This window comes from Loxodonta africana, chromosome 8 (assembly GCF_030014295.1).
Source record: "Loxodonta africana isolate mLoxAfr1 chromosome 8, mLoxAfr1.hap2, whole genome shotgun sequence".
Taxonomy (NCBI): domain Eukaryota; kingdom Metazoa; phylum Chordata; class Mammalia; order Proboscidea; family Elephantidae; genus Loxodonta; species Loxodonta africana.
The window spans coordinates 105,362,366-105,382,706 of NC_087349.1; the positions used below are offsets into that span (position 1 = coordinate 105,362,366).

The 20,341-nt window shown below is 38.6% G+C and overlaps 1 pseudogene; it reads right to left on the reverse strand.

Moving 5' to 3' along the window:
- Positions 1-8,715: 8,715 nt before the first annotated feature.
- LOC111749749 (olfactory receptor 2W1-like) lies at positions 8,716-9,981 on the reverse strand (annotated as a pseudogene).
- Between the last annotated feature and the right edge of the window lie 10,360 nt (positions 9,982-20,341).

A 20,341-nucleotide genomic window follows, 5' to 3' on the forward strand; every position in this document is an offset into this window, starting at 1 on the left:
AGGCTGCAGTGCAGGGAGCGGAAACTCAAACATAGCCTCACAGTATCCCTGAGTAAAGCTATGGCAGGTAGAATTTACAGAGCTAAGTACCAGAGAGAAGAGAACTGTTCAGAGAGGAGAGAACTGTTCAGAGAGGAGAGAGTTGTCCAAAGGGAGAGCTCCAGAGGATTCCTCTCAAATCTTAAACTGAGTACTAATTAAAAAAAAACAAACTAATTAGCACATCTTATTTTTGTAAACAAAAATAGGATTGGAATCACTCTATTAATATTAGATGAAGAAGCTCCATAGACACATCCAAACTCCCTGAGGGACCAAATTGCTGGGCTGAGGGCCGTAGGGACCGTGGTCTCTGGGAACATCCAACTCAATTGGCATAACATAGTTTATAAACAAAATGTTCTACATTCTACTTTGGTGAGTAGCATCTGAGGTCTTAAAAGTCTGTGAGCGGCCATCTAGGATACTCCGCTGGTCTCACCCCTTCAGAGGCAAGGATGAATGAAGAAAACCAAAGGCACAAGGGAAAGATTAGTCCAAAGGACTAATGGACCACATCTACCACAGCCTCCACCAGACTGAGGCCAGCACAACTAGATGGCGCCTGGCTACCATCACTGACTGCTCTGACAGGAATCACAATAGATGGTCCCGCAAACAGCTGGAGAAAAATGTAGAACAAAATACTAACTCAGAAAAAAGACAAGACTTGCTGATCTAACAGAGACTGGAGAAACCCTGAGAGTATGGCCCCCAGACACCCTTTCAGCTCAATAATGAAGTCACTCCTGAGGTTCACCCTTCAGCCAAAGATTGGACAGGCCCATAAAACAAAATGAGACTAAAGGGATACACCAGCCTGGGGGCAAGGACTAGAAGGCAGGAGGGGAGAGGAAAGCTGGCAATAGGGAAGCCAAATTTGAGAAGGGAGAATATTGACATGTCCTGGGGTGGTTAACCAATGTCATAAGACAATACGTGTACTAACTGTTTAATGAGAAACTATTTTGTTCTATAAACCCTCAATAAAATATATATATATATACATATATATATTAGTTGAGGTAGACTTTAAGTAGGCAGATATTAGTTAGTTCCATGGTATAACTTGTCATAGTCCAAGATGAAAAGATTATATGGAGAGAAATGGTTGGTATTCAAATTTCCCCAGACCTAGAAGACTTGCTTGCTATTGCTAGAGGGTGAGGAGGGAGATGGGCACAAAGAAAGCAAAGGCATGCTCCTTATTTATAGCCAGGGGTCAAAATGGATCATTTTTCCTTTATAAAATCTAAAATTCAAAAAGACACATGATGTGCCAAATATATAAAGTATGTAAAGCACAAACTATTAGAAATACAAGGAAAATTGAGAGAAATACAATATTAATGGTAAGCTTTTCCCAATACAAAAGGCAATTGGAGTGGTCTAAAAATAGTTGGTCCGGAATTACTTACTGTTCCAGCAATTTGTTAAAAAAAACATTGGCTAGAGGATCGGCCCTTGGAGAGGTCTCCTGAGTCCAGTGCCAGGACCGGGTGCTGTCATATGCCCCTTCTTTCCTGAGGAGAGAGGTTATTTCACATAGGCCTTTACCCAAAAGCTAGGTGTCTGGGAACACTTTGGCAGAAGAGGTTTATAGAGATCCCCCAGCTAGACACAAGCATTGGCCTGCCTCAGCCTCAGCCATTGTTACAAATAATCTCTCCCATCCCCACCTTGGCAGATGTTTTGGTTCAATCTTTCTATTTGGGTGAACTTGGATACTTCACTTTAAGCATCTCAGTCAACTCATGCTTCTGTGCATACATGGAGTTTCTTAAAAACGGGAAATTTTGTAAAATAATATACACGTGTGTTTCTATATAAAGGAATTGAGAGAAAAAATAAACAAAATTACATCTAAATCTACTATCTTATAGAGAAATCCATAAAATATTCTCAACTATGAAAAACAACTGTTAGATCTTGGTGACTGGTAGATTGTTCATTGGGCTAGTCTTTCCATTTTTCAATAGGCTGGAAAATTTCAAATTAAAAAGTTGTGGGAAAATACCACATTTTATAGAAATAATAATAATTCAAGGTGGGGATAGGTGGCGATAGAGTTGAAACAAGAGAGACTTCAATTTGACGTGTTTAAAGCTCTGGGGTATGAATGGAGGGATTCCTTGTACTATTCTCAATATTCCTGTGTATATTTGAAAATTTCCACAACAAAACGTTAAAGGAAAAAAATAACTTGTATATTGAGTATAGTATGATTCCATTGAAGTACAAAGATAAAAAGAAAACATATGTTTTAAATGTTTGTGTAAGAATAAGGGAATGGAGTACAGACACACAGCATGCTGTTGACAGTGCTGTGGTGTGGTAGAATGGGCTTCCTTATGTAGCTTTTTTGGTCCCAAGTTTGTAAAAAATAATAACAATAACTTGGCAAGGGATTTCTTGAGTTGATTAACATCTCCTGGGTAAACTGTAAATAACTTGATTGTTTGTTACTTTACTGACGTAGCCAAGTAATTTACAAGTCCTGAGTTAATATGCATTACCTGGATAATTAAAGATTGGTTGAACTCCAATTCCGCTAGGGAGGCTCTGCCTTGAAATTGACAAGAAATGACCTATATAAATGGCAGAAACAAAGGCTTTTTGGGGCCTCCTGGTTGAAGAGAGCCTGGAGTGGAGCTTGTCCTTCAGGAAAGGTTCTCTGTGCTGAGAACCTTGCAGGCGTGGTAAGGATTTGAACACCAGTAAAGAGCTGTAACATTCAGTGGAGAGAGGTCCAGAGGTAGCAGCAATGGCCCTGAAGCAGTGGCAGAAACCCTGGCAGAGAGCTGTAACATTTGGCAACAAGAGACCCAGAGGTGCTGGTGAGAGGCTAGGCTGACCCACAGAGCGGTGGGGGTGCAGGGCTGAAACATCCTGCAGAGCAGAGAGGCCATGACATAGGGCCCAAGCGGCCCAGAGAGGTGGAGGCACGGGTCCTGCCTCCTGCTCAAGGCCCACGTGGAGCACAGAGGGTACACAGGCCCCAAGCAGAGGGTACCCCACAGAGTAGTTCTGCTTCAAGAACTGTAACGATGCTAGTCTAGAGGCTGCTGGCTGAGAGCTGGACCAGTCAATAATGGCAGCAGAACTGGCCAAAAAGAGCCACAGAGAGAGAGAGAGAGAGAGTGAGTGCAACAACAGCAGCCACGATGCACCTGCTGATACCTGAAGTGGCAATGTGAACTCAGCACCTGAGCTGTGGTACACCTGCTGACATCTGAGCCACGGTGTGCCTGACCAATGGCATAAGAGTGAAGATCAGTTTTCAGGTAGGTCCTGTTTGAGGTATTAAGTGGGTCTGTGTTAGGAATCCTCTCGAATTTTGCCCTTTGCATTTCATCATTTATCTTTCTTTTTTTGTATCCTCCTCAGTTATATTAAAGTTATTATTGCAAATATGGTGTTTCTGTGAGCATTATGGGTGTTGCAATGAATTATCAAACTGAGTAGACAGAGAAAGCCATGGGATAGCTAGTGTTGGAAAAAAAACGGGGAAGTTGGAACCAGCTTCACGCTGATTCTTATTCACGAATTTATCTGTTTAACCGATTACCTCAAGGAGATGAACAGGTAGCAGAGAGGTTAGCTTTGTCATTATACAATGTTCTGCTGGATTATTGTTGTAATTATTATTGTATTATTGTTAAAATTTTTAAAAATTGTTAAAAAGAATTTTTAAATGGTACCATAAAGGGAAATAGATCTAAATGCCTTCAGGGATTAGGGAGATAATGTGAGTGTGTGATGTGGGCTGGGAGTTTGGGGAACTGTAGAAAGCCAGAATAAGCCAGTTCAATTAAAAAGAAAGCCACTCTGTATGTCCAAACCAACACCTCCTTAGGCTCTTGAGTTTCCAGTTTTCTATTTCTCAACAGATGCTGTCTCCATATACCCCTTTGCAGGTAACTTAACAGTGCAACAGCCTAACTGAGCTGAATGGGCTTCTCTCATACAACCTCTAAAAATAACTCATTTGCAATCCCCACCACTCATATTCATATACCAGAAATCAGTTCTAGCTGGCAACTTACAGATTTTAATGTACTTATTTCGGTCTTTGACATTTCCTAAGACATTAACTCAAGAAGAGACATAAGCTTGAATAGATCAATAATCATGGAAAATTTTGAAAAACATGGCCAAAGAATTACCATCCCAAAATATACTAGGCCAGGCTGTTTTGTTGGCCTTTTAGACCAAAGCCTTCAGGAACAGATGATGCTTCTGTTACATGAGCTGCTCATGGGGCTCAATAAGCTTGAAAACCTTCCCAACACATTCTGTACAGCTAGGCAAACACAGAGTTAGCACAGAACAGAATACTGCTTATGGCTCTTGACTGTAAATATAGAAGTTGAACTCAGGACTACATTAAAAGACTCATGCACCATGGCCAAATAGAATTGTCTTTTTAGGATTGCAGCATTGGGGATTCCGTTAATATACTTTTTCACATTAATAGGTTAAAGGAGAAATGTCAACAATTTCAATTATAGTAGAGAAGCTGTCTTTTTGTTTTTGTGTAGGTGACTATCTTAGTTAGCTAGTACTGCTGTAACACAAATACCACAAGTGGTTGTCTTTAAAGAATAGAAATCTATTTTCTCACAATTCAGGGGGCTAAAAGCCCATATTCAGAGTGTGGCTGTAAGGGGAGGTCATTCTTTGTCTATTTCAGCTTCTTTTAGCTGGCAATCCTTGGAGTTCCTGGACTCGGGATTCATCTGGCTCTATAATCGTTGGCAGATAGTGTCTGTCTTCCCCCTGTGCCTCTGTGCATGTCTCTGTCTCTACGCTACTCTTTATATAACTCGGAAGTAATTAGGTTTAGGATCCACCCTACGTTAGTATGACCTCAATTGATTTATTACATTATGTTAGATTGCTTTATGGAAGGCGATTGCATTATATTATATTACATCCGTGGGTATAGGGGTTAGGATTTCAACAGATTATGGGGGGACACAATTCAGTCCATAACGGTGATTGTCCATCATCCTATGATTGGGAAGTTCGGTGCCTTATGTGTTTTAGTAAGAGGCTGAAGATAAAAATAAAAGAATTGTTCTCCCAGCTTCTCCTATCCAGGAGGACATCCTGCATGTCCTAGGATTGGCCAACCAAACACACCACCACTGGATTTGAATAAAAAAATAAGTAGGCAAAGAAGTAGGGACAATGGCAGTGGTCGCATCCAGGCTTAGGGGCGCAAGGCAGCTGTGCAAGAGGAAGAATCAGGCATCACTAGGCAGGTGTGGGGGGTGCAGACTGTACCGGGTGGCCCTGTCAGAGGAGGTGACATCAGAATCACACTACAAAAATATCCCTGTTGTTAGTTATAACAAAAATATTTTTCATAAGCCCAGTTTACATGTATCAATATGCCTACAAGGCTAAAAGTCTATGCTAATTTACTTTTTGAACCTTTTAATGTGCTCTGGCTAGAGCTGCCGTTATTATTCAATTACAATGATGCTTTGAATCCCATGGTTTTATCTGCACATGCTCTAAGGATGAGCTGTTTTCATTGCTGCTGATGTTTTTATAGTCACTGATTTTGTCAAATTTTCTGGTGTTTTAGCTACAATATTGTGATAATCAGTATTTGTGAACCTATATCAATGACTTTTTTGAGAATGAAGTAGTAATTCAAGGAAAAGAAGGAATGATATACAGGAAGTATGATTTATAAATCACGTTAGTACAAAAAATATTAGCAAGGATTCTGTATGGTCTGGTATGGGAGGAGGTCCCTGGGGAGGGTAACACCATGAGTTGGTGACACCAATCCTAGTGACACCACTGGGAAGAATCCAGGGTTGGCCGGTATTCAGAAGCAATCTCACTGCCCTGGTTTTTTGGCTGTCATCCTGGCCGATGTCTCTCCCTTCCTGACTACACTTTGCAAGCCTGTTTCTCCATCTTCCCTTGGCTGCCCGGTAACCATTCTATAAATTCCCCTTCTGTTTAAATCAGCCAGAGTCAGTTTATTTTCCTTGGAACTGAGATCCTTGAATCATAGAGGCTGAAAAAGTATTTGATGAAATTAACCATTCATTCCTGATTTTAAAAATAAATAAATAAAAATAAACTTTAAGGAAGCCAGAAATAAAAACAGCTTTGCTTAATGCCATAAATACCTATTCCATAATATTGTACTTAATTGCAAAATACTAAAAACATTCCTGTCAAATCAGGACAATGTCCATGCCTGCTATCACTGTAGTTCTTGATTTGCTGGAGAGGTATTAAGCAATGCCAAAAAACAAAACACAGAAAAAGTAGATGAGGGATATGTAAATACTGAAAAGGAAGAGAAAACTGCTATTACTTTCAGATATGATTTTTTAATCTCAAAAACTAACAGAATTAACTAAAAAATTAATAGATCAAACAGATAACTAAATAAGTTAGCCATCAAAAAATTAAACCCTAAAAAGTCAGTGAATTTTCCTGTATATCAGCAGCATCTAGTTAGAAAATATAATGGAAAAACAATACATAGAAATCTTAAACCAAAAATATTTCCTGAAATCTTTCAACCAAACAGTAGTCTAGCTTAATTAGTAAAGAATGTCTGACTTGAACATTCTGCTCTGTTAAGATCTATCTATAAGGGATCAAATTGACAACAGCAACCCAAAATATTAAATAAGAAACTGAGAGCGCAATAAGTTTATATTAATGGGGCAGGAACAACTCAGAAAAGGAGGGTGAGAATGGTTGCACAGCTGAGAAAATGTAATCAATGTCACTGAATTATACTTGTAGAAATTGTTGGATTGGTGTATGTTATGCCATGCATATTCTCAACAACAATAAAAACAAAAATAAAATAAATTACGTAAAAAAGAAAAATATTACATGGAAATAATCCTTTGAAAATAATTTCTAGAAACAGGTTAATAAGAAATATGTAAGATCTATATTAAAACCCCAGTATGTAAATGCTTCTTGAAAAATAATACAATTATTGAGAAACTTTTTAATAAATGAAGAGATATATAATGTTTCTGAAAAAGAAATCTAAATATTATAAACTTGTCTCTCCTTCCTAAACTCATCTGTATCTTGAATTCCATTCAGAATGTATTTTAAATGAGATTTTTTAAGAGAACCTACAAAATTATTTTTAAGCTCATACTTGTGAATGAATGCCCAAGAGACCAAGGATATTCTACACAATTACTGTTCTGAAAAGGGCCTTTATCTGTAATCTATCAAATCATTTTATAAAGTGAGGAGGAGTAAAACAAGATAGGATAGTTGCAGGAATAAACAGAACAATAATAAAACAGTAAAGAAAGTCCAGAAACGGAGTCAAGTTTATGTAAGAATGTGACAATTAAAAAGCCATACATGCTACAAACAATAAGGATGAAGCTGCAGGACATTATGCTGAGTGAAATATGTCAATCACAAAAGAACAAATATTATATGACCTCCCTTATATAAAAAGACAAGAGAAGGCAAATGAATAGGGAACAAAGTTTATTAGTGGTTAACAGGGATGGGAGGAAGAGGGAAAATAGGAGTTAATATCATGTTGATTAAGAGTAGGGTTGCGCAGCTGATTATTGTAATTGCTGTCAATAAGTTGTACACCTACAAAAAGTTGAATTGGCAAAAGTTGTGTGGTAGATATACTTACAACAATAACCAAAAAAAAGAAAGAGCAGCCGCTAAGGCTGATTGTGTGCAACCAAAAACCTCACAGGATTTGGTTTCTTGGTTTGGAGGCTGAAGGTCATGGTTTCATAAAACATCCCAGTTAATTGGCTTAATAACATGTTTAGTGCCTCTCTTCTACCTCCTAGTTTGATGTGTAACGCCTGGGTCCTTAAAAGTTTGCAAGCGGCCATCCAAGGCACAATAATCCGTCTCTACTTTTTTTTTTTTTATTCACCTGGAGGAAACCCTGGTGGTGTAGTGGTTAAGTGCTACAGCTGTTAACCAAGAGATTGGCCATTCGAATCCACCAGCCGCTCCTTGGAAACTCTATGGTACAGTTCTACTTTGTCCTATAGGGTTGCTATGAGTTGGAATCGACTCGACAGCTGTGGGTTTGGTTTTTGGGTTATTCACCTGGAACAACAGAGGAAGAAGGAGAGTCAGAAATAGAAGGAAGATAGGGAGTATGTGGCTAACTGCCTTCCTGAAAAATTGCCTCCTTTGCTATGAGAACAGAAAAACTGGATGGTGTCTAGCTACCATTTCTGAACATTTTGTTTTTTGTTTTGTTTTTTAAATAACAAAGACCTTTTACTCAAAATTCTGATATCAAGTTCCACTAAACAAAGACTAAACTGTTTCATGTGGTGCTTATGACAATCACTATCTTATAAATTGCATTGTATTACACCAAATACACAAAAAATGTCTGGAGAGTTTTACAAAATATTGAATACACAAAATCATTCTTTGTATATCACTATGTGAAATACAAATCATGATGTATATAAAACCACTCATTAATGTCTGTATTATTGAAGATCCAAGCATGAACAATGAAAATACAAAGCTAGATGACCAAAGCAGTTTCCACAGGGCTTGAGAATTCATTCAGTGTATTCAATTTTATATTTACATCTTCTTTGTATTATATTTCATGCAAAAATAAAAATTCCTGGTGACCTATTCTCTCTGAAGATATGCCAGTAATTACAGTTTAAAAAAGCTAAGTGGAATAATTACAATATTGTTTTTAACCACAAAAGTTTTCCACACAGGATTTAATATATTAATAATCTCTATGATCTAGGGATTACTTGCCTCAGCAAAAACTAAAGATACTTAGAAAATGTATTTCACTGCCTTATTTACTCTAATATTTTTCTGTGATATCCATTTCCTCTTCATTTTTGTAGATTGACAGGCAACTCTCACCAACTTCTTCAGTGCATCTTTCATATCCTTATTCCTTAAGGTGTAGATGAGGGGGTTCAGACTTGGAGTGACAATGACGTAAAAGAGGGTGAGGAACTTGCCCTGGTCTTTGGAGGCACTGTTACCTGGCTGTAGGTGCATGTAGATGACAGTTACGTAGAAGATGGACACCGCAGTGAGATGAGATCCACAGGTATTAATTGCTTTTCTTTGGCCTGCTTTTGACTTCATTCTCAGCACAGCTTGTGCAACGTAACCATAGGATATAAGAATAAGGAGGAGGGGTGTAAGGACAATGACAATTCCTAAAGCAAAAACAGACATTTCAACAGTTGTGGTGTCTGTACATGCTATTTTGACCATAGCTGGCAACTCACACAAGAAATGATCCAGAAGGTTGTTTCCACACCTAGGCAAATTCAGTGTGAGTGTACACAATATTGCAGAACAGGCCAAACTAATACCCCAAACCATGATGATCATCTTGAGACAAAGTTGTGGCTTCATGATTACCAAATAATGCAAGGGTTTACAAATAGCTGTAAAACGATGATAGGACATGACAGCCAGGAGAAGGCATTCAGCGGAGCCTAAACACATATTAACATAGAGTTAAATGACACAACCCACATAGCTGATGGTCTTATCAGGGCCCCACAAGTTAACCAGCATCTGAGGTATGATGCTGGTGGTAAAACAAATCTGGGAAAGATAAATTCCTGAGGAAAAAATACATTGGTGTGTGCAGATGGGAATCCAGGAGAGATGTAACAATGATGGCTGTGTTACCCACCAATGTAATTAAGTAGAAGATAGTGACAACTCCTGACAGGACCATCTCCAGTTTGAGATGATCAGGGAAGCCAAGCAGAATAAAACCATGTAGAGAGGTATAATTGTTTTGGTCCATGGTCCTTCAATGCTGTGCTCCAGAGAGAGGTCCCTTGGCATTCTACTTCTCCACCAGTGTAAAGTCCACTCTGAAGAAAACAGATCCTGGTTCAACATTTGCTCCTCAGGTTTCAGTGCTCTCATGTGTTCCCCTCAATGCCACCATGAACCGAGCTCTTTCCTGAGGTGGTTAAGGTACAGATTCTCGACAGGACTTCTCCTTCTTGAACATGAGACTTCAGGTCCACTACTGAACATTTTGATCAAAGATTCCATAGAAGAATCCTGATCAAAAGAGGGAATGAGAAACAGAATTTCAAATTCTCTTGGACTCCAGACTTCCTGGAGCCATGAAAGTTGGGTGAACCCTTGAAACTATTGCCCTGAAATAATCTTTAAACCTTAAGCCAAAAATATCCCCAAAGTCTTTTTAAAAGCAAAAAATAATTTAGCTTAACTAGTTAAGAATGGCTGCCTTAAGCATTATGCTCTTTTAAGAACTATCTTTATGGAATCAAATTGACAGCCACAACTCAAAAGGCTACATAGGGACCTTAGGGGCCAGTGAATTTATGTTAATAGGGAAGGAGCAAGTCAGAAAATGAGGGTGAGAATGGTTACACAACTCGAAGCATGTAATCAGTGTCACCAAATGGTACATGTTGAAACTGTTGAATTGGTGTATGTTTTGCTGTGTATATTCTTAACAACAAAATAAATAAAATTATATTTTAAAAAAGAAGCGATGCCAAAAAATATTTCTACTTGTTATGGATTGAATTGTGTTCCCCCAAAATATGTGTTGTAAATCCTTACCCGTATGCCTTGTGACTATGATCCCATTAGGGAATGGGTTTTCTTTGTTACGTTAATGAGGTAGTATTAGTGTAAGGTGTGTCTTGAGTCAATCTCTTTGAGACGTAAAAAGAGAAGAGTAAGCCAGTGGGTGGGCAACCACAGGTGGGGGAAGATAGATGCTATGCCACATGGAAATCTCCAAGGAACCAAGAAACAGAAGCTGAAGAGACAAAGACCTTCCCCCAGAGCCAACAGAGAAAGAAAGCCTTCTCCTAGATCTGGCATCCTGAATTCAGACTTCTAACCTCCTACAAAAAAAAAAAAAAAAACCTATGAGAAAATCAATTTCTGTTTGTTAAAGCCACCCACTTGTAGTATTTCTGTTATAGTAGCACTAGATAACTGAGTCTGTACTTCTGGACAAACATAGCACATGGTAAATTTGTTAAGGAGTCTCTAAGTGGCAACAAACAGTTAAGTGCTTGACTACTAACTGAAACTTTGGCTGTTTGAACCACCCAAAGGAGCCCCAGAAGAAGGACATGGCAACCTGCTTCCAAAACGTCACAGCCTTGAAAACCCTACTGCGCAATTTTACCCGGTACACACGGGGTTACTTTCAGCTGGAATCGACTTGATGGCAACTAACAACAACAAATTTGCTAAATGCAGCTAAAGTCATGATTGTATGTAGTTTTATAAACTTAATGCACATATTAGAAAAGAAAAAACTGAAAACCAATGATCAGCAATGACCTAAGCATTCATCTAAACAAATTAGAGAAAGAACGATAAATGAAACCAAAAGGCATAAAAATGAAATAATATAACTACATGTAAAAACTAATGATTAAAAAATAATAAAAACAAAATGGAGATGTTCAACAACTCCAAAGGTTGGTTCTTTTAAAATACTAAAAAAATTGATAATCTCCTGGCAAGGTGATAAAATACAAAGGAGGAATGAATGAAAAATAACGACATCACTATATATCCTGAAAACATTAAAATGAAAAGAGATATAATAGTTCATATTATAAAGCCAGCCAAACTTAGATACTCAAATCTGATAGAAACACAAAACATTAATATATATTAATAATACATAAAAAGGGTAAGATATCACTAACATGTTGGTTTTATTCTGGGAAATTAAGCCTAGTTTAACATTTAAAAATAAATCAAAGTAAATTGTCAAATTAACAAAGTAAAGGAATAATTACATAATAACCTCAGGGAATGCAGAAAACCCATTTAATAAAACTTGTCATCCATTCATTGGAAAAAAAAAAAAACCTCTTAGCAAATTAGGCAGAGAAAGGAATTAACCCCTTAAGTAGAGCATTTGCCAAAAAAAAAAAACCTAGAGTAAATCACTGAATGGTAAAATGCTGGAAGATTTCTAAGACTGGAAACCAGATAAAGATTTTTATCCTCTTTACTGCTGCACAATATTCTTGTGGAGGCAAAGAATTGAAAATGAAACTCTCACTATTCTCAGATATATGATTGTGTATGTACGTACTAAAGTTGTGTTGTTAGGTACCATTGAGTCGGTTCTGACTTAGAGCGACCCTATGTACAATGGAATGAAACACTGCCTGGTCCTATGCATCCTTACAATCATTGTTATACTTCAGCCCATTGTTGCAGCCACTGTGCAACCCATCTCATTTAGGGTCTTCCTCTTTTTCCATTGCCCTGTACCTTACCTTTATCATGCTTGGTAAAGTACAGGGTCAGCGTAAAAGAAGAAGACCCTCAGCAAGATGGGTTGAGACAGTGGGTCAATGATGGGCTCAAGCATAACAACGATTGTGAACACGGTGCAGGATCAGACAGTGTTTCATTCTGTTGTAAACATGGTCATTATGAGTTGGAATCGACTCGACAGCAACTAACAACAAAAAGTTCCTTACTTAACATAATGTCCTTCTCCAGGGACTGGTCCCTCCTGATAACATGTCCAAAGTATGTGATATAAAGTCTCAGTATCCTTGCTTCCAAGGCACATTTGGGCTGTACTTATTCCAAGACAGATTTGTTTATTCTTCTGGCAGTCCATGGTCTATTCAGTATTCTTTACCAACACCATAATTCAAAGGCATCAATTCTTCTTTGGTCTTCATTATTCATTGTCCAGCTTTTACACACATATGAGACGATTGAAAATGCCATGGCTTAGGTCAGACGTACCTTAGTCATCAAACTGACATCTTTGCTTTTTAACACTTTAAAGAAGTCTTTTGCAGCAGATTTGTCCAATGCAATGCGTCTTTTGATTTTTTGACTGCTGTTTCCATGGCCATTGATTATGGATCCAAGTAAAATGAAATCCTCTACAACTTCAATTTTTTCTCCATTTATCATGAAGTTATTTGTTGGCCCAGTTATGAGATTTTTGTTTTCTTTATGTTAAGGTGCAATCCATACTGAAGACTGTCTTTGATCTTCATCGGTAAGTGTTTCAAGTCTTCTTCACTTTCACCAAGCAAGGTTATGTCACCTGCATATCGCAGGTTGTTAATGAGTCTTCCTGCAGTCCTGATGCCACATTCTTCTTCATATAGCCCAGTTTTTAGTTTATTTTCTCTGCATACAGACTGAATAAATATGGTGAAAGGATACAACTCTGACATACACATTTCCTGACTTTAAACCACACAGTATCCCATTGTTCTGTTCTAACTACTGCTGCCTCTTGGCCTATGTACAGGTTTGACATGAGCACAATTAAGTGTTCTGGGATTCTCATTCTTCTCAATGTTATCCATAATTTGTTATGTTCCACAGAGTCAAATGCCTTTACATAGTCCATAAAACACAAGTAAACATCTTTCTGGTATTCTCTGCTTTCAGCCATGATCCATCTAACATCAGCGATGATATCCTTTGTTCCATATCCTTTTCTGAATCTGGATCGAATTTCTGGCAGTTCCTTGTTGATGTACTTCTGCAACCACTTTTGAAAGATTTTCAGCATAATTTTACTTGTTTTTGATATTAATGATATTGTTTGATAATTTCCACATTCTGTTGGATCACCTTTCTTTGAAATGTGCACAAATATGGTTCTCTTCTGGTCAGTTAGCTAGACAGCTGTCCTCCAAATTTGGCATAGATGAGTGAGACTTCCAGTACTGCATTTCTTTGTTGAAACATCTCAATTGGTATTCTGTCAATTCCTGGAGGCTTGTTTTTGCCAATGCCTCCAGTGCAGCTTGGACTTCTTCCTTTAGTACCATTGGTTCTTGATCATATGCTACCTCCTGAAATGGTTGAATGTTCACCAGTTCTTTTCTGTATAGTGACTATGTATTCCTTCCATCTTCTTTTGATACTCCCTGAGTCATTTAATGTTAATTAAACAGTAAAAAAAAAAAAATGACATGGTCAGATTAAGTTATAACATCTAATTAAGTTCCAGAGGAAAAGGGTAGATACTATCTCAAACCATACACCAAAATAAACTCCAATAAATTAAATAATTACATGTAAAAATGGAACAATTTAATTTTCAAGAAAAAATGATAGTAGGGGGAGATGAGAATTTGAAGGTAATTTGATATATGATTCCTAGTGTACGACATTGCAAAAACAAAAAGATTTGTAGAATTGTCTACATAACTTTTAAAAAATGATTACATATAAAATACTCAAATACAAATAGCAAACTAGGAAAATATATTTGTAGTGTATAAGAAGTGCGGTCCAAGAATTCATAACCTTTCTAATTGGATGGGAGTTCCTGAGTGGTGTAATGGTTAACATTTCCTGATGCTAACAAAAAGATTGGAGGTTTAAGTCCACCCAGAGACTCTTTGGAAGAAAGACCTAGTGACCTGCTTCTGAAAAATCAGTTATTGAAAACCTTATGAAACACAGTTCTACACTGACTCACATAGGTTGCCATTAGTCGGAATCTCTTCTACAGCAGACAACAACTAACAGGTTATCTTAAAGATTAATAGTGGGTTTGATGGCCAAAATACAATCTTGAGTATATCCCACCTGAATTTAGAGACTATCTCAGGAACACATTTGATGCATTGAACACTAATGACTGAAGACCAGACGAGTCGTGGAATGACATCAAGGACATCATACATGAAGAAAGCAAGACGCCATTAAAAAGAAAGAAAAGACCAAAATGGATGTCAGAAGAGACTCCAAAAGTTGCTCTTGAATGTACAGAGGCTAGAGCGAAAGGAAGAAATGATGAAGTAAAAGAGCTGAACAGATTTCAAAGGGTGGCTCGAGAAGAAAAAGTAAAGTATTGTAATGAGATGTGCAAAGACTTGGAGATAGATAACCAAAAGTGAAGAACACTTTCAGCATTTCTCAAGCTGAAAGAACTGAAGAAAAAATTCAGGCATCCAGTTGCAATATTGAAGGATTCTATGGAGCAAATATTAAATGACACAGGAAGCAACAAAAGCAGATGGAAGGAATGCCCAGAGTCACTGTACCAAAAAGAACTGGTCGACATTCAACCATTTCAAGAGGTAGCATATGATCAAGAGCCAATGGTCCTGAATGAAGAATTCAAAGCTACTCTGAAGGCATTGGCAAAAAACAAGACTACAGGAATTGACGGAATGCTTACAGAGATGTTTTAACAAATGGCTGCAGTGCTGGAGGTGCTCACATATCTCTACTGTGAAATTTGAAAGACAGCTACGTGACCAACCAATAGGAAGAGATCCATATTTGTACCCATTCCAGAGAAAGGTGATCTAACAGAATGATGAAATTACTGAATGATATCATTAATATCACACAGAAGTAACATTTTGCTAAAGATCATTCAAAAGTGGTTGCAGCAGTACATCAACAGAGAACTTCCAGAAATTCAAGCCCAATTCAGAAGAAGACGTGGAACAAAGGATATCATTGCTAATGCCATATGGATTCTTGCTGACAGCAGAGAATATCACAAAAATGTTTACCTGTGTTTTATTGAATATGCAAAGGCATTCAACTGTGTGGATCATAACAAATTATGGATAACATTGAGAAGAACATGTAATTGCGCTCTTGAGGAACCTGTACTTAAACCAAGAAGCAGTTGTTCGAACAGAATGATGGGATACTGAGTGGTTTAAAGTCAAGAAAGTTGTGCATCAGGCTTGTGTCCTTTCACCATACCTATTCAATCTGTATGCTGAGCAAATAATCCAAGAAGCTGGACTATATGAAGAAGAACAGGGCATCATGATTGGAGGAAGACTCATTAACAACCTGCTATATACGCATGACACAACCTTACTTGCTGAAAGTGAACATTAGCCTGCGATATGTAGGTGACACAACCTTGCCTGCTGAAAGTGAAGAGAACTTGAAGCACTTACTAATGAAGAACAAAGACCACAGCCTTCAGTATGGATTAAACTTGAATATAAAGGAAGCAAAAATCCTCACAACTGGACCAATAAACAATATCATGATAAACAGAGAAAATATAGAAGTTGTCAAGGATTTCATTTTACTTGGATTCATAATCAACGTCCATGGAAGCAGCTCTCAAGAAATCAAAAGATGCATTGCGTTAGGCAAATTGGATGCAAAAAATCTCTTTAAAGTGTTAGAAAGCAAAGATGTCACTGTAAGAACTAAAGTGCACCTGACCCAAGCCATGGTGTTTTCAATTGCCTGACATGCATGTGAAAACTGGACAATGAATAAGCAAGATGGAAGAAGTATTAATGCCTTTGAATTACAGCTTTGGCAGAGAATATTGACTGTACCATGGACTGCCAGAAGAACGAACAAATCTGTCTTTGAAGAAGTACATCTAGATTGCTCATTAGAAGCAAAGATGGCCTGACTTCGTCTTACATACTTTGGACGTATTATCAGGAGGGATCTGTCCCTGGAGAAGGATGTCATGCTTGGTAAAGTACGGGGTCAGTGAAAAAGAGGAAGACCCTCAGTAAGATGGATTGACACAGTGGCTACAACAATGGGCTCAAGCATAACAACGATTTTAAGAATGGTGCCAGACCAGGCAGTGTTTCGTTCTGTTGTACAGAGTTGCTATGAGGAGTATTGACTCGATGGCACCTAACAGCAACAACAAGTTTCTTAAAAGGGACTCTGGTGGCACAATGGTTAAGTGCTCAGTTGCTAACTAACCTAAAGGTCTGCATTTGGAACTCACCAGAAGATCTTCAGGACATATATGTGGCAGTCTGCTTCCATAAAGATTACAGCCTAGGAAACCTATGGGACAGTCATACTCTGTCCTATGGAATGTCTGGCTGGAATCGACTTGACATCATGCAACAAGTTTCTTGAGGAGGTGGGTGACAACTGTTATGAATAAGAACTATTCAAAGTATATGAAATAAAAAAAAATAGGATACATTAAATTGTGAAACAATCATATTTTTATTTTACTTCGACATTGCCAAAAATCACATTTTTATTAAAAAGAAAAAAAACAGGAAGTAAAACTTGTGTCTGTCTCCCAAATGGTCTAGTCATTATTTGCCTGTGATCGGAGAGGACAGAGAACAGGACTCGGGGTGCTCTAGACTTCCTCTGATAGTTCTCTGCCTCAAATGGAGGGCTAGGAGAGTCTGTGGGACCAACTGGTAAGCAGGAAGAGAGGTTCAGGTGTGGCTATTTGGGGGCTTGTAAGTTATTTTTTTAAGTTAAGTACCTTCAGGGTAGAATGAAGCCTGAGGAGGGAAGAGAAGCGCAGGCTGTGGGCGGGGGCAGGGCCGGCCCTCTCAGCCCTTTCCACGTTCTGGCTTAGAAAGTCCCACAAATTTGAATTACAGCCTGGCCTACCAGGTCCTAAGGAAGATAAATGTGCTCAGCAGGATGATGCAACATATTTTACATAAGCGTTAGTGAGCTTGATTTATCACTTTAAAATATTTAGATACATGGTGTGTGGTTCTCCATTTGAACTCTTGCCTTGTCTGTCACACATTAGGGTATGAGATTACAGCCTACGTAGAAAAATGAGCTTTGGGTTGGAAGAGATGGTGTCTCTTTCATCATCAGAAGAGAATGAAGAAGCCATAGGTATAGGTCAGGAAAACTTGTAGGTGGCATGATAAAAGTTGAGAAAGATCCCATCTGCTGGGTTATTTTTTTCTTTAAAGTAAGAGCTGAGAACTTTTAGCTATGAATGAAGAAAATGTGTTGGATGAGAAATTTGATAACTCGTGTTATTAAGAAAAGGAAAAATCATGACTACAGAGACAGTTTTTCAACCTTTATCTTCCTCTCAAATATCATAAATATTTTCTCATGTATCATACACATAGTTGTTATTGGATGCCTTCAAGTCTATTCCAACTCATAGAGACTCCGCGTGACAGAGTAGCACTGCCCAATAGGATTTTCTTGGCTGTAATATTTACAGGTGCGGATTACCAAGTCTTTCTCCCTCAGAGCCACTAGGTTGGTTTGAGCCACCAGCCTTTTGATGAGCAGCTGAGAATGTGTTCTTCAGTATGGACAGAAACACGTATAGGCATTATGTCCAAGAAGAAGGTGTGCAATCTTGGTGGTGCTGAGGTGGAGCTAGAAAAGATGTAGCATGGATTTGCCCACAAATCTCTCGACCTTATCCAACTTTCTCTTTTCATACATTGCGTGTGCTTGTGTGTGTGTGTGTGTTGAGAAAAAATGAGATTCAGTTTATTTAGTTAGTATCTAGCTGGAGGTATTAAATTATGTGGTGGAGTCTGCTATGAGGAAAAAAAAAATAGGGCTGAGGGAGTACTTTGTAGTGACTGCTATTTTAATCCTGTCCCAGGGTCTTCTGGTCCTTACTTGATCTTCACTGACATTATCCTGCTATACTTCATACTTTTTGGCAACCAAGAGATTCTAGGGTCAAATATATGACAATCACAATGAAAATAAAAATGGTTAACATATTGAGTGGTTATTTGTATGAGGTAGGTACTCTTCTAAGTGTTTTTCATGTGTTTATGTTTTTAATTCTCACAATAAATTTATTAAGAAAACATTAATATTATTTCCATTTTCAAATGAGGGAAATGGAGACAAAGAGATAGAAAAACATGCCCAAATATATATGAGTCACTCTTGCTGAGAATAATTAGAAAAAGAAAGAGCCTGGTTTTAGCGCTAAGTAAGGCAGTTAAGTATGGTAGAATTTGAGTAGAAGTTTTTACCTTGGGATTAGTGGACCAGAGGAAAAATAAATCTTGATTTTAGAATATTCCTGTATCTTTGTAAAAAGCGTTGCCAGCATGTACCTTGGGGCTGCATATCTGGGGTTTCTGGGGAGTAACAATGAGACATAAAATCAGGGAAATGTAGGACCAAAACAAATATTATTTATAAACTTGTGGTGCAATGGATCACTTTTGTTTGGCCTCTCTCGTCATGGTCTTATAACTCCCAACCAAGTGATTGGGTGGGACTATGCAAATAAGGTTATCGTGGGCCACCAAGAGGATTGGTCAGTTTTGCCACCCTGCTGGGCTTGAGGTGAGCCATCCCAGAGGCAGGAGAGAGACGATCCCACTACCACCAAGGAAGAAAAGCCAGGAGTAAAGACTGAGTCCTATGGACCTGGGATCCCTGTGTTGAGAAGCTCCTGGAACCAGGAGACAGAGACAGAGAGAGCTTGAGAAGCAGTGGCAGAGAAGTGATGGCAGGAGATGGCATGGTGGGCTTCCAAGCCTATGGAGGGAGAAAGCTGACTGCCTTTTGCAGGAGGCTTGCTGGGGAGTAGTGCCTCTGGGCACTTGCTGGCCCAGCTAAAAGAGTTTTGTAAAACTTGCCCAAGCATGGCAGGGGCTGAGGGCCAGTGAGGCGTGCCTGCGAGCACAGCTGGGAGGAGGCTGTCCTGGTGGAAGAACTGTATCCTGAGTGTTCCTGAACCTGAATTGTAACCTATTACTTCTCTAATAAACCCCAAAATTGTGAATATTGTTTTTGAGTTCTGTGTAGCCATTGCAATGAATTATCAAATCCAGCAGAGAAGTAGAGAGTACAGTGGGAAGGACAGTTGGTGTCAAATTGGGTAAAGATGGCAGAGAGAGGAGGCATGTCTGAACTCTGCCTCTTAGGAATCAGCCTTAGGCTATTGATCTTGATTCTCCTTCTCCTTTGTGAAGTTAGAGGAGGTCAGACGTCACCCTCACTCCTTTTTTTTTTTTTTTTTACAAAATTCTATAACTGATAACAAAGGCAACTTGAGTTGAACAGCAGCCCTTTTCTGCTAGTCTGGAGGCTTTGGGTGGGCAAATTTGGGAGTAGGAGTTTTCAGTAGAAAAGCTGAATTGCTCCCCATAAATGTTAGGAGGAAAAATATTTTGGTGTACAAGGCAATTTGGGTGGGAGTATGAAAACGTTTGTAATGCCATCTCCACTCCCACAATCTACCCTCAAACATCCAGAAATACTCCTGTGCTTAGTTTTGTTTTGTTTTTTGGTTTCCCCCACCCTTTTAGGTATGTGAAAAACAGCATCACATCTGGGTCAACGCCTCCCATAGCTGTCGAGTCGATTTCGACTCATAGCGACCCTATAGGACAGAGTAGAACTGCTCCATAGGGTTTCCAAGGAGTGGCTGGTAGATTCAAACTGCGAACCTTTTGGTTAGCAGCCTATCTTTTTAATCACTGCTCATATGGGTCAACATAGTGCATTACAAAAACACGTGGAAGAAGTCAATAGGCAGAGATGACCAAGAATAGGAGCACACTAGAAATTCAGA